The sequence below is a fragment of the Anser anser genome (assembly GCF_964211835.1).
Source record: "Anser anser genome assembly, chromosome: 3".
Lineage (NCBI taxonomy): Eukaryota > Metazoa > Chordata > Aves > Anseriformes > Anatidae > Anser > Anser anser.
In genome coordinates, this window is record NC_139722.1 from 119,568,469 (window position 1) to 119,594,774 (window position 26,306).

Here is a 26,306-nt window from a genome sequence, read left to right on the forward strand (position 1 = left end):
GTCCAAACTCCACCCCATCTGTCATCTCCTAGGAACAATGTATTGCTCAGGATTTCCCCTGCAATTTGAATTGATGAAGATATCAGAAGAGCCATGCGAAGGTGCCAGAAGGGATACACCAAACACGGGGCCTGGGCATTACCAGCAGTGTGTGCAGTACGGTCAGGCAATAGGTGAGCCATTAGGAAATCTAAAATTCCAGTGTGTGGACCTGCAATTTTAGCCACATAGGCCTCTTTTCAGGTGCTCTGCTTTTGGGGATGAAGCTCTCAGGAGGTGTTTGCAGAGCACTAGCATAGTCAAGCTTGACTGTGGCCCAGGGCTCTGATCCCAAGTGTGGCAGACAAAGGAAACCACAAAGTGCAGAAAGAAGGAAAATAATCAAGCAGCAACCTCCTGACAGCTCAAGTTCCTCCACCCTTCCTGGATACTGAAAGAACAGGACTCTGAATCTCAAACCATGGCATTTTGAGCAAGGCTGAGGGTGTGGCAGAGTGCAGAGAGGCTCCTTCTGCAGCCTTCTGCCACATAATGGAAGAACTCAAATATATGAATCAGTGCAGCTGGGCACACCAGGACATGGCAGGATCAGTGTCATGTCACAGAAGCCCTGGACAAGTGTTGTCACTGTATGGCCACTGCGTGTGTCAGGAGTAACCCTCCCCCTGTTGTGATGCTGTCTCTGAGTGGCTGCTGCAAGCTGTGATGGGAGCTATCTTTTAAGCCAGAGAAGGGACTGGCCAGAGCTCTTCGGGGACTTGTCCTGATTTTCAGCAGGGAGAGGTGATTCTGGATCCCTGGAGCATCATCTTGTCATGCTCAGCTGGATCCTTCCCTCCTTCATCCCCATCACGTTTTTTCAGGAGATCCTAAGTGTCTCTTGAGCCCTTTGGATAAGCAGGATTGCATGGTAGGTGGATTATTCCCATGAATGAGCGTAACAGCTCCTCTGAAGTCATTGCAGCCTCCTGTTTGAGGCCTACCAGGGCAGAGAGCACAGGGCCTGACTCCTCTTCCTGGCAGAGATTTTACACCCATGCAGGTCTGCTGCTTCTGGGAGAGTTATCTGTGTGTACATCAATACAAGAGTAAGGCTGGAACAAAACTCTCAGTCTGTTTACTATGCTGAGCCCTGGTCTGCAGTCTGTTGCATTAATTGTGCAGAGTCTTCAGTTAATAAAATGCATTGTAAAATTACTCTTGGAAAAGAAGTCACTGCACATGGGAAGCAGTTACTTACCCAGACAAAAACACTTAATAGTTTTTAATATTCTCCCCTCATATACTCCAGAGCAGAAGTCTTTGTTTAGGATTTATAGGCAAAAGCTTATGCAGGATTTATTAGTCTTTAAAAGACATCATTTGCTACTACTTAGCATTTGTGTATTTATTTGTGTACTTGGAGAGAAGAAGGGAGAAAAATCTCAACCTCCGTCTTTCTCTGTCTTGGGCTGAAGCCCTGTGTGCCAAGTCTCATCCGGTACAGAGTTTTTCTATAAATGAGTAAGAATAAAGCCCTGAAAATAGGTTTGATATTTTTAATGGAAATGCTGACTTGACCTTAGTTGCAGAGTGCCACGAAAGGTGCTGCTGTAATAAAGGAATGACTTCATCAGGAAATCAGGAAATCCTCATTCAAACCTCCAAATGTATAAATATATCCATTTATTCCATTGTGAATCAAATGATGCCATGTCCTGTAATTAAGGATGTTGGCAGCCAAGTTGTATCATACATTTATTTCCATCTCAGTACGTTAGTGGCTCAGCAACTTTGGTTTCTCGGTCACCTGCTTCAGCAAACGTCCTTGGAGCTTTGTTTCACAGCTTATTTGGTGGTGACAGATCCTTTATTTATTCCCTACCTGAGGGGCAGGGATTCCACTAATTGCCTCAGGCAAACTGCTTGGAGATGGTTATATGTGCAACAGGGCAGTTAGGGTACAATAAAAGAAAGCAGTGTAAGAGCCGAATGAGTTCCTGATGTGTTGATGGCAGGTGAACCGTCACCTAGCCTACGGTATGCCTGGATGGGAAAAACAGTCATGAAAAATAGGTTTTCCTGGCACCTGTTTTAAAGATAATGTTAGCTTTTTCCCTTTCCCAGAAAAGTCATCAGAGTATTAGTCATGGCAAAGAGCTTCAGCAGGGTCCCAGTAATGTCAACGACAAAATCCAAGGAAATCCAAAGGAACTGAGTTGGGTCTTGCATGAGCTGGCCTCTGGCCTGGCAAAGGCTTATCCAGACCAGCTGAGAAATCTTTCTGCTGATTCACTGGACAAGTGAGCGGCTCCTGCCTGTTTATGTGCACTCAGCAACTATACAAAATGCATGGGATCCCTGCATCGTGGTATTTTCTAACAATTATAAAGTTGTAGAACAAAATTTTGACCTCACTGAAATTGCTGCTGCTCAGAGCTACAAAAGAAGACCACTTCTCTCTTCTATTTCTGGATCCGAGACTAATTCCCACCAGCTGAAGCCATCCTGTCTGCAATTTGTCACAAAATCCCCCCACCTTGCCAGTCTTACTCACACCTCTAGAGCCGATTGCTCCATAGTGTCTAATGTCCATAGGGACACAAAGTCCTTTACATGTACCTCTTCAAAGCCTGCCTTCTGATGGTGGGACTCCAAAGCTTACACCTTTGTTGAGGGCTTTGCAGTGCCCTAGAGGAAAATGATAGTTTAGGATTTGTCCTTTCATATCCATCCATTTGCAGATGGATGTGAGGGGATATATTGCATGTGGATGTTTTCTAATTGTTGAAAGTCTCATAAGGATTCCCAGTGGAACCATTTTTCCATGGAACCGCATGCTCTTTGGTTATAAGACGCCAAGGGAGGGACGCAGTCAGCTTCCAAAGCCCAATTATTGTTAAACCACCTGGCCAGCCAAAAGACAGCTTTCAAAGGCTGTGGATGTGTTGTGGGCTGATCTGCTGAGGGGCTGGATGTCATTTGTGGGGGGGTACCTGCTGTGAGACAGGTTTGAACTGTGGAGATCACCAGGAAGAGAGTGGTAGCAGAGCCCAGAGCAAAGTGGTCACAGGCAGCTTCCTCCCCATTTTGTGTTTTTTCAGTCCTTCACAAATGATTTTCAAAGCCCTTTTGAGAAATCACCAAATATGTTATAATACAATATTTTCATATGAGAAAAGTTTTGAAGAATATTTATATTTCTAGGAGAACTCTGATGTTTTTGCAAGTGGCTTGCAAGGTTTATTTATTTCCATTGTGTTATTTCTGTTAGTAAGTATGTAGCTAGAAAAATACGACAGTTACCATATCATTTTGGAGCTGATCAGAATTTATACCCTGCAGCGATGCTGAAGCTGTTGGGGAGTACTTCTGAAACATTTTTAGTAATAGACAGGATTTGATATACTAAAGAATTTACTCTGTTCTACTGTTCTCATTCATTTTACACACTGCTGAAATTGAACCGATTTTATTGCTGAATTGAGATGACTGGCTGCTATTGGAAACTTAATTGCTTTCTGAACTAAACTGAGGCAGAGTGACATTGGTAAGGAAGAGAACAAAATATGTCAGATGCTGATTTTGTTGGTCATAGAATTAAATGGATTATTAAAAATGACTGCTAAGAACAAAGGTCATTGTGTTTAGGATGTAAAACAGGATGAATATTGCAAAAAGTCATTAGTGAATTGCACTGAAAAAGAAATGTGCAAAATGTGTGAAAGTTTGTCTGCGGGGTCTGGGTAAGCCTTAGTGGCCGCTGTGGGCTTTCCTCTCTCAAGCAAAAGTTTATAGAGATATATTTATTTTCAAAATCAAAAACTATGAAATATGTGGAGATGGATAGAGAAGAAGTGGAGGTGCTGTCATGTGCCTTCTCACATAACCGATAGGATGACGATGATTCATCCTAGATAGAAACCTGGTACACTCTAGCCAGGCAAGTGATGCCCAAGTATCAGTATTACATTGGAATTTCTACATTAATGCCTTTTTGTCATGACTGCTTCTCTTTCATGTAGTCTCCAAATATTCAGTATTTCAGATTTACTGTGTACAAGTATTTCTTGAAAGCAAATATCAAAATCAAGTGCAGTGTTTTTGTAGGCCACATTGTAATTTTACATGCATTTGTTGGAAGCTGGAAATGTTCAGATGCCTCTCCAGTCATAGGAAAGAAATATTGCCCATTTTTTTCTTAGTGGTCTACAAACTACAAATTCAAATTTTGTCGTTGAAAATTTTCCTCTTCAGTGGAAAATTTTCCTTCTTCTGCCATCTTTCTACCTGTTGTACACCCTGATTCTAATTATTTACCATATCCAATATGAAACCCCATGTATCTTTTAGAATAGAGGATGTGGACCTACAAAATGGTAACTGCCCTTTATCCCTCTCACATTCAGTGTACTCCAAAGATCAGGATATTTTAATTTACATCTCCATTCAGCGTATTTCCCACACTTCAGCCTATCTTGAAATAATAGAAAATTCTTTGCAAAGGTATCATATCTTAAACAAAACAAAATAAAACAAAAAAAAAAAGAGAAAAAAAAGAAAAGTCTTGTGGTTTATAGAGCTTCCTATCTAATATTGTTAAGAGAATTTTAACAAGCTCTAGTAAATCTGGATGAATGGGAAATCATCTATGAACATAGAACCAAATAAAACCCGCTCGCCAAATTCCTAGCTGATGCAAATCAGCAGTCTCTGGAGTAGTGCTGTTTTACAACAGCTAATATCTATCCCTGTGCATTCACTTTAATTCCTTGTGTGACTCGTGTAATTTAATATCTGTGAATGTTTAAGTAAATGAATTTTGTCCAAAAGGAAGCTTGCCAAAGCATAAAAATCACACAGCTATTTTCAAGTATCTTTTAATAGGGAGTTGGTGCAGCTGTCTTGAAATCACTTTGATTTTCACTTTCTTGTCCATGTTGCTTCAGTCTCCAATCGTAGAGCACATGAACTACGGACTAGTCAAATCTAACAAGATGTTCACAGAAAAATTGCTTTTTGAACACATTTATGGCCCAAACTTTGTCAACTGCTTTCCAATGTGTGTAGGGACAATAGATATGAACCTACCTGTTGCTGAATAATTTCTAAAGGGTAAAGGGCTTTGATGATGCACTGTGATAGATGGCCTTCAGCTGGCTTTCTGTATGGTTTGAGCTTAGCCTTGTAGGAAGCGGGCTAAGGGCCCCGAACAGCAGTTTCATGTCTTTTAGCAGGGTGAATCCCAGTCGCTGGCTGTCCGCACATGGAGGGAATGGGGTCACCTATGTGAGCTTCTGAGCTCAGGAGGCTGCTTCACTGCACTGTTCAGTTAGGATTGTTAACTCAAGCTGTAATTTCGGTTTTACTCCTTGTCTGCACACTGGAAGGTAATCCTTTACACTTAGCCTGGTTGGCCCATGTGGGGCGTAAGTGGGAGCTGCACTTCTGCAGCAGCTCAAATGACAGGTCCTCTGCTTGTCTATCTGGAGCTGGCATATACTGCAGTGCCTGATTAAGGAACTTTCAATGTTAATAGGAAAAAAATGAAATGGTTCTTCAGATAAAATTGACTGCAAAGTTTGCCATGAAAGTGAATCACCCTGCTTCTGCTCCAGAATGAAGTGAAAACTGAAATGGATGCAAGTCCAGAAGACAAAAGTGAAAGCCAAACAGCAGTTCTCAAACCCGAGGTTACCTCTTGCCATGTCCCCTGGCCATCAGTGCCCAGATTGCCTGGAGTCCCAGGCACACACTTGTGTGTACAGTGACATCTAGTGACAAAGAAAATAAAAAGGAAAAGCTGTAGGACTTTTTGCCCAGGACTGTCACCTAAACAGCTGTAGGTACAGCTCCAGGACAGATGTGCTTGCCTTTGGCGGTTCCCTGACACCAATGTATTTTTTTTTCAAAGGCACTGAAATTTCTACCTTGCCATGATAATTTTTAACCTTCTAGCAGCTGGCTGCAAGTGTGGGGACTAGCTTCACTGCCTTACCTTACAGTGGTGCAGAAGGCATGTTTTATTCCAGGTGCCATTTGTGGCAGCATTTGATGAAATTTCTTTTTTTCCCCCAAATTATTTCTAATGATGCTTTGCCCCTGGAAACTGGACAGCTAGACATAAAGAACGAGTTTATGGTTTAAGCTAATAAGCAGCTAAAAGGAAGTCGTGCCAAATCTAGCTTGATAAGGAAAGTGTCTTTTACTTGTCCTTTAAAAGCTTTGTGCTTTCTAAATACTTTTTAAGCATAACATTTTTTAGAGGGCAATTAAAAGACATGCTTTTAATGTATAATATATATATGAATATATCAAAATATATATCAAATATATATTTTTTTCCTCAGTAATGACTGGGATACCCATGTATTTTGGCATGGGTACCTCTCTGTAACTTACCTGTTTAGAGAAATAACACTTCATTTTGGCCTTACCAGATTTTGTTTTGTGGAGTTACTTGCTTGTACCATGCAAACTTTTAATATTCTGTAAGAAGTTCCTGACTGAACCAGGTCTGGAGCTTGGTGGTGGGTGTGACTGAACATGGGAATGCGTGGAGGAAAGAAATATAAAGAAATGGCCCAAAGCACAGAAAATTCGGTCAAGGCATCAGAGTTGTGTTGGTTTGTTGTTGTTTGTTTTTGTTGGTGGTGTTTTTTTAAGTGGAGCCAGCCTGGGTTTTCATGGCAGCCAGACTGAGATCAGATTTTTTCCCTTTCATTTCAAGATATACATATGGGTGGTTTGCAAGCCTTATTTCTAGAATGTCAAGTCTGTGATATGAAGCTGCCAAGCCTCCACCCCTTGCAAATCAGAGATCTCCTATTGTCTTGAATTTGAAAATCCTGGCTAATTTTAACTTAGAGTGAAAATTTATTGACTTATATAAACAATGGAAAGTAGAGGCCCCCAGAAGAAAACGCTTGAGAACATGCTTTATTTTAGGTCTAAATGCACTTCCATGAAGTTTAATGTAATCACTTAACTGTTTAAAGTGAAGTACATGGTCAAGTGTTTTTCTGTATCAGAGCCATAAGAGCCTAAAGCAGCGCGGTTAGGGCACTTACTGACCAACGTCATCCATTTTGTCAGCATAAAAGGAGTTTATAAATATAAAGAAGATTTTTAAAACTCAGTTTAGATATTCACACACATTTTATTAATTTCTCCTGAAGGCATAACAGAAGAGGGATGTGTTTTTCTTTGTATGCACATGAATTGCTGCTAAAATTCTTGGCTCTACATAAGTGATTTTATTAAAATCAAGTATAATATAGCTTAACAAAATTGTTTCTTAATTATTAAAGCAATTAGAGGGATCTAAGAAAGAACTTATTCCCACTAGGCTAAGCCTCCGTGTAAAGCCTCTCTTTCAGCTTCCTATTTTTGTTGTTCCACATTCTTATAAAACACCTACTAATCACCCTCTAAGCTCAGGCAAACACAAAAGGTTGAAGTGCTATCAGAAAAAAAAACAACAACAAAAAAAACACATATAGTTACCTATAGACGAGTGATATGTTCCTATGGTCACTTTAAGCTGGTACAAGTACAGAAAAGGCCTCTCTTACACCCACCCAAAATGCCTGGAGAGGGAATGGATCCAGATGAAAGCTAACACAGTAATACCAACAAAAATATTTTTTAGTCAGAAAACCAAAACAGGTTGAAAAAGGTTGGTGCAAGAGATGGGCAGGAAAGCCATAGTCCAGCTGGAAAATATAATCCAACCTTTTAGAGGCTGTTTTCTCTTCTCTAGGCTAAAAGCATCACTGGAGCCCCACCACAAGGATTTGCCCAAGTTCAGCTCTTCTTTTCTGTGTCCAAAATCTATGGCAGCTGTTTGCCTTGTATATTCAAGAGAAATTGTGCTGGTCATCTCCATCTCCAACAATATTTTCCAATTGGCTTCCTGCTTTTTAGGGGAGCATTTCCTAACTGCCATCCACATCGTAGACTTTGGTCATCAGCTGATTTAGTGGATCTCTTTAATAAGTGCATCCAACACACCTGCTCTACTGCAGAAATACTTTACTTGCCTAGACACAGTGGGGCTGTGGAGTCTTTGCAGTTGTGATAAAGCCCCCAAAGGGTCCCATAAAACTAATGGGGTAAAGAGAGTGTCGCCCTATGCAGGTACCCCCATTCCCAGTTTTGTCATTTGTTTCTGTTTAAGTATTATGTTTAGACTGGTAGCAATTGCTGTAGTTCAATCACTGAAATGTACCTGTGATTAATAATTGCTATAATATAAGATGTGTAAAGTTTTACCACTATGTCCTAGAGGGCTTGTAACAAGAATGACCAGTTTAAAGCTGAAGCCAGGAATGTGGTAATGAGTGCATATATTAGAAATGTTAATTAAAACACTCTAAAGGAGAGAGAGGGGAGGGGAAAGCTCAGTGCCCCATGTTATCATGTGATAACCCTGTGCCCATTCACAGAAAAAGAGAGACAGGGAAGCAGGAAAAAAAAAAAAAAAAAAGAAAGAAAGAGGTTCTTCTGCTTAGGGTGAAGCTAGCAGCTCTGAACAGGTTTAAAACACATCTCTTTGCAGCAAGATGAGCTCCCATTGGTCATGTACATAGGACTAAGAAACACATCCTGCTATGAGTGCCCCAGGGAAAGGCAGCCCTGGGTGACTAGGAGGGGGCAATTAGTCCCACAAGCTGAGCAGGAGGAACAGCAAAAAAAGGATCATTATCATTAAATATCTAAATAATGTGTTGGGTTCTTCTCTAACTTGGTCCTGTCATTGAAAATCCACACTTTCTAAAGGCATATTATTTTATGCCTAAGACTTTTCTAGTGATAGCAGTGGCTTGGAGTAATCTGACAAAACCAGGCGACAGTGTGCCTTTGAGCCCTGGGTGACCTCATGGTAGTGTAAGGCCCAAGACCCTAATGCATTTCTCGAAGCTGTATTAGAAGCACCTCCCTGAGGTGTGCTGGCTGGTTTAGGAGCTAGTATGTACGAATCACTGTTGGAGAGGGGATTTGGGATATCTGGCATTCATCAGAAAAGCCCTTTGGATTATAGAGGAAGTGCCCTAAGCCCAAGGAGCCTTAAGAAGTTTGGAAACGCTGCCATCGTTTTCTTGCTTCAGCATGGCCCTAGCAGGATGCATTGAGAAAAGCAAGAAGCTGCTTTCAGCCACTACAGAAGGCCAGAATCAATCAGTCATAGAAATTTTTAATAATTTGTAGAGGTGCAAAATGTTTTCCAAGATAGAATGGTACCTGAGAGCCTTCTGTTCCACTGATGAGATCACCTCTGAACCTCAGTTGCCAGAATTCAAAGAATTTGGGGCTTTTCAAAAGTACTTGCTTCTCAGACTGGAGAGTGGAGATGCTTGGAAAAAAAACATGTGAAGCTGATGTCTAATTTTAAACGAGTCCTTTTTTTTTTTCTTTTTTCCCTCTTTCTTCTTTTTTTTTCTTTTACTTGATTTTCTATTTTCCTGTATGAAAAAAAAATGACATCCTTTAACCATATTTAATAGAAATCCTTTCTTCAAGTAGTCTCTACTAACTTCAGGTTAGTATTGGTGCAGTTTATTCAAACTTAATTTAAATCCCATCTCAAACACGGACAGAGACTTTGAGTCCAGCAGCTACCTACACATCTTGCATGTGTTCCCTCCTCTCATGGTAGGTTCCAGTTCTGCAAAGTTCAGAACCGTGGCTCAGTTTAATGTATGTGCTAATATCCAGTTGCAGTGGATTTCAATATATGCTCAAAGTTAACTGTGTAGTTAAATGCTTGGCTGAATCATGACCTGTATAAATTATTCATTTAATTATTCTCTAGTTAGAAGAACTCCAAGTTTTCTGTGATTGCTTGCAGTTGTGTCTGAAAGTAACTGTTGTGAATCCAAACCTTACAGAGAATTGTCTAAGCCAGTTAGTAGCTACTTATCTCCTGCCTCTCCCTGTAACATCTGGATCGGTTTCTGGTAATATCATGCTAAACGAGGGTGAGAATCCTGAAGAATTAAATTAAGGGGAAGTTATAGAAGTTTCCTGGACCGCACTTTGTTGCCAGATGGTGACTCATGTTGATGAGAAACAACAACAACAATAGCAATTATGGATACATCCCGAGCCAGAAATTAAAATCTAAGCAGCCAGGTTTATATTCTCCGATGAGAATGATGTGAATGATTTGAATCAGAAAATGGGCTATTCAAAAAGAAAAGCAGCAAGCATTTCAAAATTCATGTCAGTGTACGTGAAATGTTTCTCCTGGACCCCAAATAACACAGTGGGGTGTAAAACTTTCAGCTCTGTGTATAAGGTTCAGTCCTTTGTTCTCTTCCTCTCACATAGGATTTTGTAAGCCAGTTACTCAGAGAAACCTGAAAGTGTTTCCTAGGAAAAACACTGCTCGTGTTGCGCATTAGGAGAATAAAACATCTATGGTTTTCAGCTTGTGCTTACTGATTACCCGTTAAGGTTTATGCAAGAGTGGAGTGCCATAACCCAAATCCCACAGATATAAAGACATTTAAAATAGGTTTATGTGAAATTAATTTTAGTTAATTTTTATTCCATGCCTTAAAAAACTCTTCATTTCCCAGTGAGGCATGTAACAATTCAATTTAGGAACTCCCTAAGCTGGTTAGGAGACATTGGCTAAAGCACAGGTAGGATGTTTTATAGCATTCGGTACTTGATTTTATGGTACCGCTATAAAATGGTGTTTTATACTTTATAATTTTCAAATATATATATTTTTTTATTTATAGTATTACTACTAAATGGTGAGCTTCTGCCATCTTTGCACCTCATCAGTGGGAGCAGTGGCTGGTAGGACCATTGTGTTTCGTTTTCTGTGGGGTTCCTAATACTGCTTAGGAGTCAGAGGCTGGACAAATGGATGGTGCAGTGGGGCTGGGTTATCATCCTGCTCCCACATGTTCGTTCTTGAAAGCGAGGAAATTGTACTACACTGAAGTTTCATCTTGATTTTTGGCAGAGACCAATGCTGTAGATTATCAGCAAGGATAAAGGTAGAAGGCAAATTGGGGCCTGTAACACAGGGGGATTTTTCCTCTTAATTTCCCAGTCTGACGGCCTTGTTGTAGTTGCATGCTGATTTATCTTCGGGGAGGAGAATGGATATGTGCCTTCTTTTTTATAATAGCTACTAAACCTTGGCCAAACATCTTAATTAGGCCTTCATTTTACCTTGAAGTCTTGGGAATGAACTTCACTGTGTCTTCCCCTTGAAAATTGCTTGGTGATGCCAGTGATTTTTTCCAGTTTTTCACAGTTTTTTGGAGTTTTTCTTCTTTATTTGCTTTGTTCATGTCTGCCTGTGTGTACAGTGATGCACTATGGGCCAGATCATCGTCTGGTTTAAGTAAGTCAGTGAGATTTGACTCAATGAAGTAAAATTTTGACAAAGTTTTAGAAGGAACAACTTCGTTGAAAAATCGATTCACATCATCCCACTTAAAATACTATCCCACTATTATTTTTTCCTCTATTTTTTCTTCCTTTGGCTCAATTTGTGCATTATTATATTTATTATATGTGAGAAAGGACATAATATGAAGCAGTCTGAGGAAGATGTTTGTGAAGAAGTCTGGAAGTGAAAATCTTTCATGGTTTCTTTGCTTTTATGTCTGTAAGGCTGCACTTCTTCAGAGATTCGTGCTGGTCAGCTTCTTAGAGAAGCTGATGAAGATACTGAACATCGTTAAGAGGGAAATAAAGGGGGAAAATGTAATAAATACACTGCTGCAAGAGAAATGTTGCTAAGATGAAGAGGGCTTAGCTGACTGGTTTTGCTATCTCTTTTTTAAAAATGGCAAAGCTTGCACAACTCTACAAAATAGATGTGTATTCTTTCACTTTATTTCTGCTTTCAAATGTTCTGACTACTTTGAAATTCTACTCTTTTTGCATTGGAAAAATTGAATTACAAAATATATATGATGATCTTGTAAAAATTGCTCTCTGGCTTCATGGACATCTTCATGCCTTTCACAATAACATCACAGGATTTGCAAAGATGCCATATCACAAAATAAAAAGCCTTTTTTAATTAAAAAGAGGCAATATCTAATGTGGCTGGGTTAACGCTGAGGATTTTTGTGGTCTGAATTCCAGCTGATAAACCTTTGCACTTTGCATAACGTTGGTGATACAGAGCAACACGTCTGATACAAAATGTCACCTCTTCTCAACCTCTACATGCCAGTAAGTTTAATAAGCATCATCTTTCAAGTTTTAAAAGCCAGCATGTTAATCTTTAAACTTACTGCTTTGACTAAAGTCTTCTAAAGCTTTGCATTGTGATATACTGATTGCAATTTAGCTAATGTGAATATACAAGTGCCCAAGCCTGAATTTCTTCCTGACATAGGCTTTGCTGGCATTGTCATGCGTTGTTTGTGTTATATTTTATTTCCCTACATGAAAGGATTTGGGCTAGTCCTATGGCCTTAGTGTTAGTACAGATATGGAAATAGATGTCTCAGCGATTGGGTAGTGTCAGGTTGTTCAGCAGCTCCTGAATTGTGATCCTAGCTATGGCATTTACTGCTGGGTAGCTTTGGGCAATTCATTTAAAACTAAATTATGCTCTCCTTAGATGAGTAACCTCATTTAAATACGTAAGTAATATAAGCGTTATTGAAAGAAGTGCTAGTAGGATTTCCCTCTGAAACAGAAAAGTTGTCTTCTTATCTGTAAAATGTAACCAGTAATAGTGGTCAGCAGCCCTGCAAGGATTTGGACTCTCTTTTTTTATGTAAATAAATTTAGTAAAAATCAAATTCAGTTTTAAATATCAAAAATTTAAGGGAACCACGTCTACCTTATTAGTGGCCTTGCTTGCTAGAACTTGTAATTTTGTCATCTGATTATTCTGATCCGTAAACATGACTGCTACTGACCTACTAAAGAAAATACAGCTTAAGAAATTCTGTGTTAAGAATCTATTTGTACTCCCCACAATAACACAAGTATCTGAGGTACTATACTTTAGGTTTTGCAATATTACTTATAAATTCCCTCACAATTACATGCTTTATATGAAGGAATGAAATTGTGCAGCACACTGTTTTGGGATTTAGGATGATGTTGCACCTCATTACTGAAATATATCATAAGCCAGTGTAACCTCGGAGAGCATCCAGAACAATTCATAGCAAATTATTACCATAGAACAATTCGTAGCAAATTATTACCAGGTCAGGCTTGTGAAGAAAAGATTCATCTTTCACCTGATCAGTTCTTTGAAAAGATGCTAGCAAAGAGTGTCACAGGTGAAGTTTTATTGATAGAGTAAGTGGCATTTCCTTTCTGATATATTCCCTGAACTGTGCAGAAGTATTGCCTGTGAAGGAGGGTGGAAAAGCTCTCTTATAAGTCATGTAGACCTTGACATTATGGTTCATTTCCCCCAGGAAGATGTCAGCTGAGAGAAGGAGATGGGTGCAGGGACTGTACAGGGATGGCAGGAGAGTGAAGCTTTTATGAGCTTCACAAAAAGTTTGGGAAGCAAGTAGGAAAATCCCTTGGGCATCACTCTAATGATAATGGAGAAAAGCAGAAGGGAAATGTAGGGGACACAGGAGGGAAAAGATTGCAGGAAAAAAAATGTGTATTGGCTGTGGTACAAGTAACCAACAGGACCCAGAGGATGAAGAGCTCAGCTAATAATTCCTGGTGCCTTCCTACCAGTGTATTTCCATTGGCGGTTTTGGGTGTTGCATGTAAGCCAAATTCCACTGTGACAAATTTATACTCTTGGAACTGCTCTAGCTTTAACAAATAATGTACCTGTCTCTGCTGGTATGCTGTAAGGGCTGTCAGCAGGTACGGTGTTGCTTTTCCACTCATCTGGCTGAACTTCATCTCATGTGGAGGAAAGATATTAAGTCTTTCCTGTTCTCTACATATTTGATTTGTCGTAAGGCAAACAGCAAATCAAGTGCAGATGGTGGCTCATGAAGGGAGTTACATAAATCCGTTATTAGTATTTCTTTAAGGTTGTTTCATGTTTTAATCATTTGGTCTTCAGCACTGTCTCCGTAACTGTCCTTATGGCGTGCAAGAGTTGTTGACATTTCCCTGTCTGTCGTGGCCCATTGGACCAAATTTTCCTGTCTTCGGTGACATGCAGACAGTTTCAGCTTATCCCCCAGGCCTCTACAAAGAGTGTATGAAATGGGAACAATGCATTTATGTATCTGAACATATACACACACACATATGCACAGAGCATCAAATTCTGGCCAGTTCTGTGGCGGTTTGTGCCAGCACACAGGGCTGCCTGGCAGAAAGAACTGCTGCAACAGAAACTGGCTGCGACTTCTCAGGCTGGTAACGTCAGGGCAGGGTCATGGCCAGAGCACCAGGTAATTGTGCTGGTTCACTGTGTTGCCTCAAGAACTTTAACAAACTGACAATTGTCTTCAAACAGGAGTGGAAAGTAAAACCGGCACTGCCTGCCCTCACTATAGGTTGACTGCACCTGGTAGGCAAATAGCTAAACCCCAACACTGTGTCTCACTCAAGTAATTTGGAGCTTGGCAGTGTAGTCATAATGTGCATCATTAAATTGTGAGTATCTGCTTATTAATACGGAAGAATAAGTAGTGGTAGTTAGTTGAGAACCCATAAGATGTGTTTCACGAGAAGAGGATGACACAGTAAAGTTTCTGAGTTCTTGCCAGAGCTTCCAGCAGCTCCAGGACTTGAAGGTATCTTTACCATTTGCTATAGAAGTCTGGCATTGTCAGCCTCCTTACTAAATGCACCCTGAACCTGTATACATATCAACAATACATCATAAAGGGAAAATAGAGCTACAGATCTCATAACCCTTTTGTTAGTTATCTAACCTGTATTACCAATAGCACAAACAGGAACTATATGAAATTCGTTCACTAATATGAACAAAATCCTCCGAGCCACTTCAGTGCTTCTCACTGTTGTGCAGGCAGATCTTTGTTTCTTAGCAGAAGATGGTGTAGGAAAGTGTCTTTCATAAAATGTGCAGCTAAGAGTGTTGAGTAATGCACCTATTCAAAGAAAGTGATTAGTAAATGTCTGATCATGGATAATAATAAAAGAGGATTGCTTTTTTTTTTTTTTTGACTAAGTTGTTCCAACAAACATCCACCTCTGTCTTTTCAAAACCAGCTGAATTTATTTTGATTTGGCAGAATGATTCGATTTGAAGTTAGAGCTCTTGGTATTTTTGGAAGAGGCTAAAAAGCATGTGGGTACGAGGGGTCCAAAGAATATATATCGGATGGATTCCCAGATTGCTTTTGATAAGGTTCTTCACGAAGGTTTTTAAGAGAAATGAAGCATGAAAGGGATGCTGCTGGCATGGATATATAATTGGCTGAAAGAGAAGAAACAGTAAATGGCTGTAAATAGGTGTTCTCGCAGAGAAAGTCCATAGTGGGGTTGTGGAGGGGTCTGTGTTGGAGCAATGAGATGACAAATTTGGTGATGATATAAAGTTATTCAAGTTGGTAAGGAAGAGGAAGGACTGGGTAGAACTGGAGGAGGTTCTCACAGCAGCATGTGCAGCAAACTGGCAGACAAAACGCAGTGCCGATAAATGTGAAATGGTGCATACAGGGAGACACCGTCCTACTTTCCCATACAAAATGGTGGGCTCTGAGCTGACCATTACTTCTCTGAAGCAAGCCCCCAGGGTTGTGATAGCTAGTTCCAGGAACACACCAGCTCATCGCCTGGCTGCCTTGAGAAAAGCAAATCAAATGAAAGGAGCAGAGCACAAAACCAAACAAATCAGTTTGCCATCAGTTTAGCTACATCTAAAATACAGCCTGCGTGTCTGGGACTCGGAGCTCAACAAGAATATAGCAGAACAAACAAGATTAGAGGAAAGCACGATATATGATGAAAGTTTTGGAGTGGTTTTTCATATAAGGAAGGACTGAATAAGCCAGGGTTCCTCAGCTTGGAAATCAGGCTTTTTGGAGGGGGTAGCAGTCTGGGGAATTCCTTGCCAGGGTTTATTGTAAATTCAAAAACTTTACATAAATTCAGATTGAACAAGTATTTTTAGAACAGATCCTTTGAGGATTTCCACACTGAAAAATCACAACAGGCTCAGAAAATCACCTGGGCTGGAAAACTGTAGTAGAAAACAGAAATACAGTTTCACGTTTTTACACAATACAAAATTTTTTTCTTGTTACAGTAAAACTGAGAAAAATTGCCATGAGGCAAACAGTGTTTTCTCCTGTCTGAAGTGTTTGCTTTTCTTTTGGTTTTGCTTTGGTATTTTAAAAGTTATAGATAAATAGAATTGATTTTGTTTTGGGATACACTTTTCATTTTGATAATGGGCAGAGCTGATTTCTTTTCCCTGTCAAAAGCTAGATGTTGTCCAGGAGTGGAAAAGCATAAGGAAATCATTAAAAGCAAGGAAAATAGCCTTGTAACCCCGCAGGGCCTTCTGAAAGTGTAGTTGGGTAGCGGGGTATCTTTGTGTTTGAGTGATGGAAATGGATGCGAGGAACTCCCCGAGGTGCCTGTGACCTGCTGGTCTGGGACCTGCTTGAACAAGGAACCTGTTCTCTGTCCATCTCATCCGGCCTCGAGCAGACACGTGGGCTCCCAAGGCTGGTCGTGACTTTGTGCCAGGATGTCCAGGTTTTGTCCCCTGTTGGGGCAGGGTCTTGTGTGTGGGCAGCCCTGAAGCTGCACGAGCTCCCGTGGTGGTGGGTGGCCAGGTCACTCTGCTAGACCCATGTGCAGGTTTGCAAAACCCTAAGTTGAGGGAGTTTTCTTGCTGTGACTACAAGGAACAATCTCAGAAATGTGTGTGCTAATAACTGATTAGACCAACCCATATTTTAGGGATGTGGGGCATCCCCAGCCTGAATTTAAGAGGCAAAATTAGGAATTGGGATGCCTGGTCTAGCTACCAGCTGCACCACAGCTCCCTTGAAGGACTTTTGTGCCTCATGCCTAGCATGACAACTAACTGCATTTCTTCAGCCTTGTTGTTTTAGCCTGTGATGTGTTTAGGGTAATGCATGGGGCTAGGGATGTCCTTGTGCAGAAAGCTGCACTCCTGGCTGAGAACTTGGGGCATAACAGTGAGCATAATGTTATGTAAATATTGAAGTCAGGAAAAGGTCTTTATTGCACTCATGAGTCTACCCTGGAGGCTTTCTCTTTGGCCTAGATTTGATGAAAGCATTATCATCTGTGTTGCACAGACCTCCAGAGCTTTACAGTAGCTATGTCTAGGGGGGAAATAAATTTCAAAAATAATAATAAAAAAAAATCCTGACTCTGCAGTACTAATAGCAGCAAAACTGTTGATGGTGTCAGTGGGAGTTGTTCCACGTGTCTGTGGTGCAGAGCAAAGTTGAAGTTGCCTGACATTAGCGGTGGCTGTAAAACAACAGCCAGTTACCTGTAAATCACGCTTGGCATTCAGACCCGCGCCTCCTGGCCCGAAAGACTGCACCGTTCACCACCAAGGGAAATACCTGCCTTCTGAAATTACAGAAACGTGGTAATTTAGAAGGGAAACTGAGCTCACAAAAGCCGAGGCTAATGCCCAGGCCAGGCTATCATTCACGGGGCAGGGCTCCCACACAAAGCCCTGCCAACAAAGGCATCCTCGCAAGGCGCTGCAGCGCATCGCCTCGCGCCGCATCCCCCAGCTCAAGGCAGAAAAGCTGCCTCTTTGTGCTGTGGAGAGGTTTAGAAGGAGGATTTGCAGAGTAACTGTAAGCTATACCAGGGGCATCTTGGCTGTAATTAAATCCTTTATTCATTTTTCTCCCAGCACGGGCCATATTAGTAGCCAAATGGCATATTCTGTTGAAGGGCATAAGCAATATTTAAACAGTGATTGGGCTTAAATGCGAATCTAGGAATTTGACAATTTGGGTTGATTTTCTTCCCATGCCCAAAAAAGAAGAGACATTGTGGCTGAGGTTAAAGGAAGGCCGATTTTGCTATTCGGGATTGCAGGGAGACTGGAGCAGGCTTTCTCCTCGACCCCAAAAACGCAGCCTTCGTGTGTGAACATCTTTCTCAGCACATGCAGCGCAGTAGGGGAGGTTCCCTGCCTGGGCTGGGCTCTCACCGTATGCCATGGCTGAGCGAAAGGGCTGACGCTTTTGTGTGTGTCCCACGTGCGGCTGCCGTCACATGAATCCCCAAATCACTCCTTCAAACTCTTTTTCAAGCACCTACTGTGGCTTGCCTGCAGAGTATTCGGGTCAGCATATGGATGACCAGGTGAAATCCTCAGCTTCAGTTATGAAGATGAACTTAAAAAATCTTGAGTTAATCCTCTTGGTCTTTGAGCCTAGGACTCCAGCAATAATTTGTTTTCCAATGGAGTTGGTGGTTTGCTCTGGGAGAGACTGTGGCTTTTGGTGAACAGCAGGTTCTCCTTCTACCTTTTCTAAATTGCCCTTAATTACCAAACTCCCTAAGTAGCCAACAACAGCGAGATCCCCAGGAGTTCCAAATAGCTGCCATGCGTCTGTCTCTCACACTTGCAGGGCTTTAGGATGTCTGCCAAAGGCATGCAGCAATAAAGAAGCTTAAACGTATTAAGTGAAATGAAGTGCCATCAAAGCTTGCAGTGGCCTCTCCTCTAGTCCTGTTGCCTTTCAGGGTTTTTCTCCCTGTCCTAGCTCACTCTGCCTTCATCCCTTTTTTCTTTCATTTGGAATTGTTGGTTCTTTGCTTGCTCTCTTGTTTCTTTTCTCCTTCTTTTGGGAGGAGAAAAAGGCAAACCGAGGGAGCCCAATCAGCTATCTACATGGTGTCCTTTGATGTTGCTGTGCCTTGTCATACATACCCATATAGCACTTTGCATTCCCTCATTCGTTGCTTCATCCTTCCTCCCCTCAGACCTACATCCCCCATGCTTCGTTTCTGCATATATTCTGTATTTCCCTCCATATTTCATCCTGCAGATATTTTCCTCAGTTTAGAGCTGCTAAATCCAGTGTCAGCTGCATGCAGGGTACACGAGAGAGCGGTTGATAGTTTTGCACATGCATTTCTTTGAGTTGTCTGTTGGAAACCCCAAGTGTGTGCATGCGTGTGTTGAGCTGCAAGTGTCTTGCCTCCCTGGCCTCACGGTGCTGCTGGTGCTCCCAGCCATGCTCTGCTGTCTGCAATTACCCTGATTACATGGGCAGTTGTGGTAATTGTGCAGTGCACAGATGACTCATTAGTTCTGCAATTATGCATTTTCCTGAAGAGTTACTGTGGATGGTGGCCTGATAATAGCTTGGCAGGCTGAAGTCTGACCCTTGCTTGTTTATCATCTCAGTATGAGTAGCTCAAAAAAAAGGGAGGCAAAGCAGTTCTTTTCAGCACCGAAAACGAAGCGTTTTTGCTCAGGCTGAAACTCAGGCCACTGACAGTTGTCACAGCTGTCCTGCAGAGCAGCTTCACACGAGGGTGCAGATAAGGGGGCCGGATGCAGCCTCTGTTGGGAGAGGTATGTGCGCCTTGCTCAGCGCACTTGAGTTGTCCCACTGAAGTCAGTGGAGCTATTTCTGTTCGTAAAGATCAACAGCGACTTAAGTACCTTACTGAATGGTGACACCTAAGGGGGGGTGACAGATTTTCTTCCTGAAACAGTCGGCTTTCTTATGATACAGCTGTTGCTGGATATGAAATCACTCTTCTTCTCTCATCCTTGTAGGAGGCTATATGGAAGGTGCCCCTATTTACCTTCCCCGCTGTTACATTGCATTAGTTGTATAGGGGAAAAAGAAAAAAAAGCTCACCACAAAGGATTTCAGAGCCTGTCATCCAGATTTCCCCAATTGCTCGCCTGAGTGCATCTCCCAGATCCTGTATGAGAGCAGGAGGGGAGAGATTAGTCAGGTTACACTCGCTTTGAAGTGAAGAACAGCCCTGCGCAAAGATGCTCCTTGATCAAAAGGATACAGTGATAAGATAGGAGACGCTGAAGTCTGGAGAGATGGTGCAGACACCTGCACCCAGATGGGAACAGAGCTAGATGTCCCAGTTGATGCAAGGGTTTGTTGCACATCTGATAAGCAGGGAAAATGGAAAACAACCGCATGCACCTATTTTCAGGCACAATTGAGCTGTAATATTATTAAGGAACTTGATTCAGTCTTTTCCAGAGAGGGGTTTCAGACTGCAGTAAGGTCAGACAGAGGAGCTCTAGTGAGGAAGTGGAAAATCAGCACTGAGTTTGTAAATTTTATCTGTTTGGAGGGAAAAAGAAAAGAAATGTGTAAATTTTCAAAACTTCTCTTTACCCTCAGCTGAAATGGAGAGGTGAGAAAATGATAAATGCTTATTCAAACAAGTTTCCATTTTACATGAATGGTCAGGAGTGTGAGAAGATTACTGCTTTATCCGAGCTAGGTTTGTTTCAGAATACTGTGCTCAGCATTTGCAGGTTTGACAATTTCTGGCCAGAGATTTTTAGAGGACTTTGGAAGGTCTGTCTAGTTATTTTGAGTGTACTCAGTGATTTGGATGTAGGTTTCAAGTTGTCTTTTGCAATGGAGGTCAATATCTTAATGGCACAAACCAACAATAAAATTAAAAAAAAAAAAAAAAAAGCTTTTCTTCCTGGTTTTGAAAATTAAAGAGGCACATTTAGGGAACCCAAACATCTATCTACACTTTGTTCTTTGAAGTTGTATTTCTTTTCATGCATGAATATTTATTTCTTTGTACATAAAATAAGGTTTAATGGTTTTGTTTGAAAATTAACCTAAGATATTCCATACCACAGCATGAAAAATAAGATATTTGGACATTAACAGAATCCCCTGCAATTCTTACTACAGAACAACATTTCATTAACTTGAAATGTTTCAGAATAGACTGAATTTCATCTCCTACTGGAAATGCTTCTAAGCTTTTCTGACCAGCTTTTATTAGCTTACATCCATTAAAAATGATCATGCTGCACTTTTCCATGTTACAAAGCTTGCAACAACTGGCATCAATGTCCTGTTATTCCAGAATACAACTATATGAAGAAAATGGAAGGAAAATAGAAACTTGAAAATAATTTGCAAGGAGAAAGCATTTGGCAAACCAAACCTAGATTTATTTTTTGTGTAAAGGGTCGGTTGTTTTATTATTATTTGTTTGTATACCGAGAAACCTGGACCAGGGCCTCCAGCAGAGCCCTCTTGTGGATGCTGGTCTACCCAGGCCATGGTGCACTTCCAGCGTAAGTCTGGTTAGAAAGATGGGGGAGAAAAATTCTCTGATCCAGAAAAATTAGGGAATCAGCAATTGCTGGCAATTATGTTAAATGAGATATAGCATTGTTTTTCCTATTAGCCTCTTCCAGATTACAGAGCCATCAGAAATGGCTTCGCAAGATGATTAGAAGTGAGAATAATAACCTGTGGACATATTTCAGAGAATATTTTGTGTATTCCTATAATAGAAATGTTGACTATTGTATAATAGAAATGACAATTATTGTTTTTGAAGTGCAGAAAGGCTTCTGCATGTTCAGTATGTTACACACACATGGGGAAAGTATACTTTTTTTTTTTATTTTTTTTATCTTCCTCAGTGTAAATAAGTGCGGGTGGTGATCCATTGACTGTTTTCCATATCTGGTCATCTGGCTTTTGCTTCCAGTTTGGGTTCTGTATTTGGACAAGGAAAAAATGATTTTTAGCAAATTCTCCCTGTCCTTTGGGAAAATTATCATAACTCCTCCATGTCCAACTGGAACAATTTTTTAATGCTTCTAGGGTTTCTCTATTAGAATTTCTACACAACAAGTTAATCTACTTTTATGAACAATTTACAGTTCCCTACATACAAATGTGAGCAATCAGGAGCTTTTCCCAAAGGTCCTCTCTTGCTTCTCTTATTACTTCTTGGCTTCATGAATCTTCCCTGTCTTCCTAGCCTTTTCTCCATGAGGCTGACTCTGTGTCTCAGTGAGTTTTGGCCAGAAGTATCAGCTCTTCCCTTAGTCTCTTCTTCAAAGAGAGAGGTACAGAGAGACACACACCACTTCTGCTCAATGCCCCAACTCCTTCTGGGCACCTGGCTGGCACCTCTTTGGGAAAAGTCTGCCTGGGTAAGCCAGCTGTGACAGCACCTAAAACTAATGAGCAATCTGTTCACTCCCTAAAAACCTTTCTGTTTCGAGCCTTTGTGTCCCAGCCTACATTCCCTCTCTGTACTAATTCTTTTGCTGAAAGCATGGCAAGATACTTTGTAAAATGAAAAGTTTTTGCCTGCATCTGGCGTTAGCCTGTCTGTGAATCACTAGGTACTAAGACATTTTCATGGTAGACGTATCTTCCCTCCCATCTTTATCCCCATGGATATGTGCTAATCATTTGATTGTTGAAGCCCTGGCTTTTTGGCTCCCCCAGTATCAACCGACAAAAGACACACATTAGCATTATCCTAGATTGTGTCTGTCACCCAAGGTCACGCAAGATAAGCCGCCAGCTGTCCGCTCCACCAAGGCACGGTACATTGGACATTAATTAAACTGCATTCAATACGGTTCAGATTGATTCAGGATGCCAAGATGCCTCGGCTGAGTGGTGCAAAATGTATTAGCTCAAATCGCTCTGCCAGGACAAAATGCATTACAGCAGCATCCAAATATTTTCAGAATCTCAGACATGAGGTTTAATAAATCAGAGGATAACCAGATAATTGATTTCCGACATATTAGAGAAAGGATCCAAGTGCCTAAAGGGGCAGGTATTTGACCAAGGGAATGCTTATTTTTTGTGGATGTAAAACCTGGTTCATAACAGCCAAAAGCCGAGTATCCCTGGATCATGAGAAGTCAAATAGTAATCTAGTATTCTGCAAAATATTTTTCATTTCAGTTAACTGAACACAAAAGCAATTTGCTGTCCCCTTCCTTCCTTCCTTCCTTCCTTCCTTCCTTCCTTCCTTCCTTCCTTCCTTCCTTCCTTCCTTCCTTCCTTCCTTCCTTCCTTCCTTCCTTCCTTCCTTCCTTCCTTCCTTCCTTCCTTCCTTCCTTCCTTCCTTCCTTCCTTCCTTCCTTCCTTCCTTCCTTCCTTCCTTCCTTCCTTCCTTCCTTCCTTCCTTCCTTCCATTCTTTCTTTAATTCTTGTGGAAGAATCAAATTATTTTTCTCCCTCTAAATGAACAGCAGGCACAGTAAGGAAAAAAAAATACTGTTTTCGCCAGGAAATGTCATCTTTGCTGTGGAAATGCTTAAGTTTCTCCGTGAAAATGGAATTTCCTTTCAGAAGTAATTTAGCAAAGAAAAATAACAGTTTTGTCCAGTGGCTGGAATTATACCACCTTCCATGTGAAAAGCTTTTTGGCACTATGTCTTCACTACAGAAAGCTGAACAGTGCCCTGAGGAAACCTGACAGTTGTTCCTGACATGAAAACAAGTTCCTGGTTCAAGGAAGGTTTGAGTGCCTGTTCACATCAATCTGTGTCGTGAAGTCTTCAGGGATTTTATTTTTATTGAAAGCATAAAAGAAAGGCAAATGCTGAACAGGTATAGGTGCCATGCTCATCCCATAGGCTAACAAATGGCTTATCAATGAGGACGTGCTGGGATCCGTCACGGGGCTACGGAGAAGGAGGATGTACCCTGCAGTACCCTTCATCTACCAATTATTAACACCATTACAGCTGGCTCTGAAGGCTTCAAGAGATAAAAGTCATGCCATAGTAGGAGATGACACACAAATGGTCCTTGTTCCCTAAAAACCTGGCAGACTAACAAGGCAGACAAGTAACAGGAGGAGGAAAGTATTCCTGTTATCAGTGTGTGGGTGGAAGGGGAGTGCCAAAAGCTTCATGGATTTGTCCTGGAGGCAGAGCTGGCCACAAGACCTGGATTACTAAGGGGCTGCCTGTCTCTGAGTTGGGTTCCTTGTACTTGACTCCGGATTTTCTAGTACCATCGGTTCATCTTCCTCAAGAATTGGCCTGAACAGCTAAAACATGTTTCGTAATGTCTTTTTATGCAACTAATTAACACTAAGTACCCCTGCTGCTATGCTGTCAGCCCCAGTTCCCTTGACCTTTTTTTTGTGTCCTTCAGAGGAAAAACCTGCAGCCGAAGGAAAGAACATTTGGGATGTTTCCACACTAAAAGCTTTCCTGAGACCAAGAGCTCATATGATAACAGTATAATCTGCACATCCTGATGGCTTTATTCCCTGCCTCTCTCCATGGGCTGTCCAGATGTCCCTACTTGCTGCTATAAATGAAGGTTATTACTCCCACCCTGACATTAGCCATTGATTGAAGTGTGGTTTTTCAAGCTGGAGGGAGGAGGAAATAGCAGAGAGCAATAAAGCCATAGTTCATGGTGTTAAAGCAGTGCAACATCTCACTAAGAACCAGGTGTGAGCTGAATGGACTGAATAATAGGCCCTAGTTAGCACTCTGTGAGCCCTCTGCATAATAAAGTTAAGACAGGAGGCTGGCAGTCAGCATCGTGTATTCATCTAGCACAGCTGGCTCAGAAAATCTAGTATGGGAGCATCAATAATGTGTCCAGAGTCCACAAACCCTTCAGTCCAAACTCAGCTTTCAACCTTCCAGGTTTTTTCAAAGCAGTAAGATTTTTCTCTGAACTAATTGCCCTGTAGGAGAATAAAAAAATCTGGAGTTTTTCTCCAAACTAATCTCATCTCCACGTTTCAAATTACAGAGTTATTACATGAAAAAGTAGTATTTTGTGATTCTTTGGCACCCTTACTGTTCAGAAAGGAAGTTCAATGGGAACTTCAGCAGTCACATACAAATAGATATGCGTAATCATACAGTAACTCTGACTTTTTTTCCACCCTAAACCACAAAGGTATTAGCACTTTTCACCACTTCAGACCAAATTTCAAGTGTAGAATCTGCCGTGGAAAGACAGATCCTGTTTACACAAAGGCAGTGAACTCTGCAATAATTTTATCAAACTAATAACCTGGGAACAGGGGCATATCTGCTGCACCAGCATAGCTATTTAGGCACAGATTTCCCTATTGGAAATCTTCATCCTCAGTTTTCAGAAGGGACCGGTCCTCTGGGGATGTCAGCAAGGCAGGGAGCCCCACAGAGGCAGTGAGAGTGGTGGGGTCCCACCGAGGAGCCCCCAACCCCTCCAGAGCTGAGCAGTGGGCATTAGGGGACCCTGGCTCCACCAAGCCCATGAGGAGTTATGCTTGTAAAGCAGTCACGATGTATTCCAATTTAGCATTAAAGTCCTTAAATTTTTATGAACATAAAGCTTGAAGGACGGAAGTTTTAAACTGGCCGAGGTCTCGGCTATGTTACCATTATAAGCATAAAGTATTCATGGCTTAAATCAGTCCCACTGCTGAGGATAGGTCCTAAAGTCCAGACTGCTCACAAGAGCCTACCTTATTATTTCAGTGGTTTTGTCTTCACGCCTTCTTTCTCAGCAGTTTGTGCTCCATAATCTCCTGTGAGAATCTGCTTCTGTATGAGAACAAACTTAATGCTGACCCATGCTCACAAAGGCTGCAGTTTTACTGCTGGGATCTGGTATCTGTGCTTGCTCAAAAGAAGTATGTATTTGCTGATATTCTGGGAATATTGCAGAGATAGGAATTTTAATAGGGGTTTTGGCGAGAGCTGGAGTTATGCTTCCTGGGTGCGATAAAGATGGCAAAGAGTCTCTGAGTGTCTGAGTTGTGGCCTAGACAATTACATCAGTGCTGTTGCTATTTCTTGTTTTGATGATGGTATGGATATTTTTTTTCCATCTAATCTTTAAATTCAAGTAAGGAAAAAGAGAAAGTAACATCTTCTCTGTTCTACATCTGTACCATTAGAGATGAATCAGGTTCCTCAGGAGCTCTGCAAATCCCAAGTGGCGTGTGACAGCCGTGCCCTTGTGTTAGGTTTACTCATCTGTACACACACAGTACAGCTGTTTACTCACTCTGATAATAAAGACAGAGAGTCTTAAATCTCAGCCTGGTGCTTTCACTCTCCAGTTCTGCTCATGTTATCTACAGGGAGTCACCTTTCAGACCAAGAAACGCCCCATGTGAGGGTGACGAGTTTTAAAGTGCCAAGTGATCATTTCCAAATTGCCACAAGAGGAGCATCCTGGGCCAGGGACTAAGTTTTTTAATTTTTATTTTTACTTAGTGCTGCATGTAGCACAGAGTTGCCCAGAAAGCAGAGTGAGAAGCAGGCAATTATCAGCAGACATCGGGTAGCTCTTCCTAGGTCAGAAGTACAGAAAAGGAAGGGTCATGATTAGTTCATATTTCTTTTGTCCTGGAACTAAGCAGGCACGTTCATTCTTCTGCATTTGATGCTTCCGGCCAAGGACCAT

At 41.3% G+C, this 26,306-nt stretch overlaps 1 protein-coding gene and 1 long non-coding RNA gene across 8 annotated transcripts in view; one reads left to right on the forward strand and one right to left on the reverse strand.

Annotated features, from left to right (window-relative positions):
• Positions 1–26,306, forward strand: part of LOC310896546 (uncharacterized protein) — a 282,713-nt gene that overhangs the window by 240,079 nt on the left and 16,328 nt on the right. Inside the window, exon 6 of one of the 6 annotated variants that reach the window (XR_014581583.1) lies at positions 33–1,528. The exons of the other annotated variants lie outside the window; for them this stretch is intronic. The gene's annotated coding sequence lies outside the window, so the exon portion shown is untranslated. Of the gene's footprint in view, positions 1–32; positions 1,529–26,306 lie in introns of those variants that run through there. 6 annotated transcript variants of the gene reach the window in all.
• On the reverse strand, positions 7,648–25,499 carry LOC310896551. 2 transcript variants are annotated; one of them, XR_014581596.1, is made up of 4 exons: positions 25,360–25,499; positions 19,758–19,824; positions 17,408–17,490; positions 7,648–9,443 (listed from the first exon to the last, which is right to left on the reverse strand). It is a non-coding gene; the product is annotated as an uncharacterized lncRNA (long non-coding RNA). The 2 variants fall into 2 exon arrangements; XR_014581595.1 differs by lacking the exon at positions 17,408–17,490.